The 6,792-nt window shown below is 36.4% G+C and overlaps 1 pseudogene; it reads left to right on the forward strand.

Annotated features, from left to right (window-relative positions):
* LOC107701085 (1,4-alpha-glucan-branching enzyme-like) overlaps positions 1 to 6,792 on the forward strand; it is a 145,657-nt pseudogene that overhangs the window by 43,014 nt on the left and 95,851 nt on the right.

Here is a 6,792-nt window from a genome sequence, read left to right on the forward strand (position 1 = left end):
AAAAAAAAAAAAACCTGCACCATATTTTCTGAATCAAGCCCTCCAAATGAATTAATGAAATAATATGGTGATAAATTAATCACTTATATCACTATTTGCTGGGAAAACCCCTCCAAATTTAGATTATTCCAACATTGTAATATAGTAATCAAAATAATTATTCTATTATATAATATTATTATATTATGTTATATTATATTACTTGCATTGTTGTGGGTGAAAAAAAAAAGGTTTGCTCTAAGTTGCATTTTCTACATTTTCAAGATCAAAACTCTAGGCTTAGACTGAGAACTCAGTCTCTATTGTATTGTTGCAAGCGAATCAATCAAGTCAAATATTTGTGTTGTGTTGCATCAGGATCTTTGAGGTAACCCAGCTGCTCAGCAGAACCTTCTAGCAAAATCTCTCATCAAAGCTCACTGAAGAAGAGTGGATTGATATCTGGGCCCTTTCTCTCTCTCTCTAACCTTTCTTCTTTCTCGCCCCCAGTTCCAGCACACCAGACCCCCACGGCCCAGCAGTCTTCGTATCTATGAGGCCCATGTGGGCATCAGTTCGCCTGAGGGAAAGATTGCCTCGTACAAAAACTTCACCAGAGATGTGCTTCCTCACATTAAGGATCTTGCTGAGTGATGAAATCTACAGAAACACTGCCAAAACACACACGTCAAAATGATACAAACTAAGCAAAGTGGAACTCACCGCTCTCTGAGGGCCAATCGCTAACCCTGAGCTCCGGGGCCAGAAGAAATCTTTAGGCTTTAAGAAAAAACTTACTGTTGATCAAAGAATCCATATGAGCAAGGTGATTTTGCTACATCAGATTTGAAAGAAGTATACTTGACTATGACAGACCGAGCATGTTTTCATTGTGTTAAATAGCGTGGTTGAGTTTATCTTATTCTTTATTTATCACTGCACTAGCAGGCAGCAGAGGAATATAACTAAACACTGTTGGAGAGTGTTACTTCAGAAACATGAGGGCCATTGCATGCCTCTCTATTAATTTATTAAAAATGCAATTCATGCATTTAAAGGGATACACCGCTTTTGAGTATGTTTTTAATTTCTGAATTAAAATTCTTTTTTTTTTCTTTTTTAAATTGGTGAGTAATGGTGTATAAAGTCAAAATGCCAGAGTGATACAACTGTCCTGATATTATAATGAAGAAAAAGCTTTCATTCTTAGTAAAAACCATATTAAAAGCAGTTATTATTTCTTAGAAAAAAAAACTGCTTCACTGCTTATTAATATTTGAACAAAAATTCAAAGTCCAAATTCTAAGTCACGTGACTGTGTGTCAAGGTCAATTTGTCTTTAAATATATGAGAAAAGTTCATTATTTTATAACAAGGCAGGGTTAGTTCAGGTTGTAAAATGCCATGTAGTGTGACTCCCCAAAAACAAAATGATATTTATGAATTAATAATTCATAAAATAAAAAAAAATAATAAATAAATAAAAACCTTAACTTGAAAAACTTTTTTTGTAAATAATAATTAAGTTCTGTACATTTGATGTTGCAATACATTACATTTTAGAGTCTTTAATTTGTTTCTTGAAAATGGCATAAATATTATAAAAGCTTATAAAATCTTGCCAGTTTTATTTATTTATTTTAAATCATGGATGTTATGTCATTGACCCATGAGTAATTTACGCACCATTTGATTTCATATTTTGTCAAATTATGTCGTCATCATGTTTTTAGAGAAAGCACTGCCTTCCTTGCATCCTCTAAGAAAAACTACAGAGCGTAGTTCTAAGAAAACAGCTCAAGATGCAACCTAGAAAGATCATGCATACAGCAGTGGCACAAATGAAGCAAAAGAGGCAGACGCCAAGCAGTTCCACATGGAATATCATGCTAACTGTCGCAAGCGGACTGTTAAGTTTAGTTAGCAGATGTGAGAACAGCTGTCGCCTCGAGTGATTCCATTACTGCACAGAGAGCTGTTTCCCATGATTGTTCCCTTACAGAGCTTTTGACATGGAAGCCTGAGAGGAAGCCAGCCTACAATTACTATGTCAGAAGGTTCCAAATGAGGTTTTTTGAGCTGTGGGGATTACAAAAGGTACCTTAAACATTAGTGTTCATTGCATTTGTCTGATCCATAAAACATAACCTTCTGTTGTTTGTTTTCTCGAGGGCTGAAGCGTTAACCTTTGCCTGGAGCAAATCTGTTTGTAAGCAGTGAGTTGGTTAGCGTAAAATTGTTTTTCACCCCTTTAATGGGTGTTAAAATAGTGAGTCATTGTGGCTCCTTGACTGCTCTCTCTCATGATCGGCACTCTCCCCAGGGTTCTGTGTCTCAGTTAATGTGCTCCTCAACCCTCCAGAAAGCAACAAAAGCAAAGCTGCGCATTGTCTCCTAATGTAAGAGCTTTTTGGCACTAGTTATAGAAATGGTGGTGCCCTGACTATGCCCATAAATCCTTTTATGTCTTATTTTTCCCTGAAAATTTTTTTTATCGATTCAGATAATTATTTTTAAGTAATTTCTTGTTGCACAGGAATACATGATGAAATGGACTTCTAATATAAAAAGTTAAATGTCACAAGCACTACAGTACTCAAAGTCTATGCCTTAAAAAAAGGCATCGAATATCAAAATAAATGTCATGAAAGGAAAATTTCTATTTGGAAAACAAGGTTTTCATATTATTATACGTTACATATGGCCTGCCCTTGAGTTATTGGAATTTTTCATTGTGTACTGCATGATAAATTGTTGCTTGACAGGTCTGATGTTTAAATCCATTGAAAACAGATTGTGCGGTGGAGGAAGAACTGAGTCAGATGAGCGGGACACAAAAGCATCCTTTGTACTATGACTTAAATCAAAATCCACATGAAAAAGTGATTGGCAAACAAAAGGAGTTAAACGCGAGTATCGCAGAAGCGGAGGAAGGCAAGTCTAGCTTATTTAGTACTATGCTGTGAAAAAACAAACAATGGTTACTCTCTCAGATTACTCAGGTACAGTCACGACCACTGCAAGATATACAAGTGACAACACATTTCTATCCAAAAAATGTTGTTTTGTATTTTAATGTATTTTAAGCAGCCATTTTCTTTTAATGCATTTTCAACAACCATTTTCCAGTTTTCAGTGTCATATGAAAACTGAGTTTCACATATCATTCTGATTTGCTGCTCAAGGTGTTTGTAAAAAAGTTTTATGGCACTACCAGTACCTTTTCCTTCGATATGATGAGCACACATCATGAAATGTGAAATATTACACTCTAAAAAAGGCTGGGTTAAATACAACCCAGTGATGGGTAAAATAGGGACAAACCCAGCAATTGGGTTGTTTTGACCCAGCGGTTTGGTTACTACCCAGAAGGTTGGGTTAAACATTTAACCCAACCGCTGGGTCAAAATAGCCAAATTGCTGGGTTTGTCCCTATTTTACCCAGCACTGGGTTGTATTTAACCCAGCATTTTTAGAGTGTAATATTCAATATTGTATTATATTTTGGTGCCATTCTCAAGTATTAAACACTGTGGAAATGTTCAGTTGGAAGATCACAGATGACGCTCAAAGCACCTGCGTAGGATTTAAATGTATTTACTTGTATCTCAGCTATGACAAATGCTTTAGTCATACTTGTTAAAGGAGGGGTAATAAGTTTAAGTTTGCCTGGACTCACAGCAGTTTGATTTGATGTTATTGAATCCTGGAATTGCCCTTGCGTTATTGTTTTCGTAAAACGGCTTGAAAAAAAAAATGTCAAAAGAATAACCTTTGTTGGGGACACCATGGAACAAGATTGAGTGAACTGAAATGGAGAAATGGCTTTTTAGTAATTACTGTTTTACCTCAGTTCTCTCTCCGAGACTAATTGCAACACAGTTATAAAGAATGACACAATTCAGATAGAAAACAACCTATTAGTTCTGTTAAATAAACATTTAGTTTTAAGTACCCATAAAAATACCAATAGAAATGGTCAATTTATCAAATTTTTCTTAAAAAATCTATAGCTATAATTTTGTCATATAGGCTGATTATTCACAGAAAGTGTTTACACTGTTCACATATTGTTTTCATGCATAATATCATCTAAATTGTAATTTATCATGCTGTCGTTTTGCTATTGAAGATTCAGATCATGCTGCAGTTGACATTTAATCCTATGCTTTGGTTTCACTCGTTTTTAATTATGTTTTAATCCATTTACATTTTCCAGTGTGGATGTCGCAGCACTTGAAATTAATCTATATTGTTAAGATAACAACTTACACAAAGATTACACCTTAGATGAGTTTCACTTTGAAGATCTTGTTTTGTTAAAGGTCTTTTGACTGTAAAACTAATTTAAAATGCTTTTTCTTTTCTACACTTTTTTTTTCCCTTATATTTTCATCTCAGGATACAACTGTGTCCAGCTCATGGCAATCATGGAACATGCCTACTATGCAAGCTTTGGCTATCAGGTCACTAACTTCTTTGCAGCTTCCAGGTACATTTACATTTATGCATTTGGCAGATGCTTTTATCCAAAACGACTTGCATTCAATGCATATATTTTATCAGTTCATGCATGCTCTGGGAATCGAACCCATAACCTAAGAGGTTTTAATGTATATCCCTAAGTAGACTTATATCCCTAGTTTCTGGCAATTAAAGGCTGCATTCATGTGTGAGTTGTGTGGCTTGGTGGATAAAGAATTGGGCTAGTAACCTAAAGCTTGTAGGTTCAAATCCTGCATCAGCTAAATAATGTGTTATTTGTGTTGGGGTGCTATACAACTGTTTTAGTCATGAGTAAAGACATCCAAACCAAAGCTATGTTGTTAAATAAAATGCGTAGTCACTGTAGCAGTGTATAACAGGGGTCTTAATTGGTGGGTGGCAACCCAAAAATGGGTGGTTGGTCTGTTCTGGACAATGCTGTGTATAATTAAATAAATAGGCGTAACGTTTCAAAAGGAGGAGAAACTTTCCATATCTTTTGTCATTGTGCATTCAATCAAACTCAATATTTAGTGTAAATTCATCTGTCACTTCATTCCATCATCCTCACATGGTCAAAGCTTGGCAAAATAGAATAGAACAACCACTGCTGTACAATGCATATACTATGTTTGCATTTCCGTCATGAAGCTGTCGGACCACTAACAGCTTTAAATTTGTCAAGGCGGTTATGTATTGTATTTTTAAGAATGAAGGTTAACACCTTTGTCCCCAAGGAAATTATATTCACCTCAGGACTTCAGATCTAGTTGTTCCGGATATGGCAAGAACATGCACTTCTCCTTCACCAAAATGCATTAGCTGTGCCCTGGTCACATTTTATTTATTAGTGTTATATCTACAAGGCCTGGTAGACTGATCGTGTGGCAGTATCTAAATGCTTTTCATTTTCCTTTAGAGCTCAGGGTTTGGTGGGGTTGTCTCTCAGCCCATGCAGCAGTAATTCCAGTCCTTAAATCAGGATGAGGTCCTCTGTCAAGGGCAGTAATCTTACAGTAAACACATTTGCCGCTAATCCCCAAATAGAAGAAAGCCAGATAAATAACAATAGTAAAAAACAGAATTGGGTCTCCAAAATAAATAAACTCTCATGAAAGAAAATTGCATCTTTGAATGTGGGGAGTGAGCAACTCCCTCAACCTAATAAGATATGACAGAGTCATTGGGAATCTTTATTTGGCTTTGGCTGGCTGAGGCGAGCAGCACTGGTGGACCAGTCCAGATAAAGTGCAATGTATACACAGTAATTTCACTCATGATTGATCACTCATGTACATTTAGGACCTATTCCTCTTTCTGCTGGGTGGAGGGAGCAAGCAAGGGAGGTGACTTGGAAAATCATTAGCTCTCTTCTCACTTTACTTGTTCTTTGTCCTGATATATTTTAACCCAGTGGAGTAGATATACAGCTGGGCATGCTGGGAGTTTGGGAGCATTTGTTTTTTGTGATTTTACCCTTGGATCAGAATCCACTCGCTTTTTTTATTCTGCACAAGGCTCTTTATTTAGCTGTGATTTGATTAGCTTTAGTTGTTAGTTTCTGGTAGTAGGTGCCATAACTAGACCATTATGCAGGCAAAAATCATGTTTTTCCATCAATGGCCATTTAAAATCTTGTATTCTGATTACAGTTTTTCTCGATTGCTTAAACACATTTCTTGAAACTATGCCTCGTATTCTCAAAACAGTAAACACAAATCCATAACGTCTCACCTAATTCCCCAAACATCCTATTTTCAGGTCAAAATGAAGCTCTACACTCAAAACCATTCACTCTTGCTGAAAAACCAAACTTTTCCCTCAGACATCACACACAAGCTTTCAAAAACACACACACTACAACATAGTATTACACACTGGTGCAATAAATTCAAAACAATATATCCAAAACTGGTAAGTTATGTTGCTTGTGGTTCTCCCCCTCAAAAACCTTTTCACATGAACACAAAAGAAACAACAACAATGTGCCAATGTATACATTGGCACATTTTTATTCATTCATGTACTACACAGCACAAATGTAAAAAAAAATAAATAAATAAATTATTCCTCCTCAGCATCCCGTCTTTGTTCTGGGTCAGGCCAGAGAATCTCGTCTACATCACAGGCTAGATTGGCCCTAGCCAGGCAGCGAGGGTAAAATCCTCTTGCATGCCTGATCCACCCCTGGCATGCATCTACTGATATGTCTAGGCAGGCTTCTTCCATGGCATGGAGGAGGTGAGCATGGATATAAGGTTCTCGGTCATACACTTTCCACCGCCATGCCGAAAAAAACTCCTCTATCGGGTTTAGAAAGGGAGAGTA

This window comes from Sinocyclocheilus anshuiensis, unplaced genomic scaffold, assembly GCF_001515605.1.
Source record: "Sinocyclocheilus anshuiensis isolate Anshui unplaced genomic scaffold, SAMN03320099.WGS_v1.1 scaffold907, whole genome shotgun sequence".
Lineage (NCBI taxonomy): Eukaryota > Metazoa > Chordata > Actinopteri > Cypriniformes > Cyprinidae > Sinocyclocheilus > Sinocyclocheilus anshuiensis.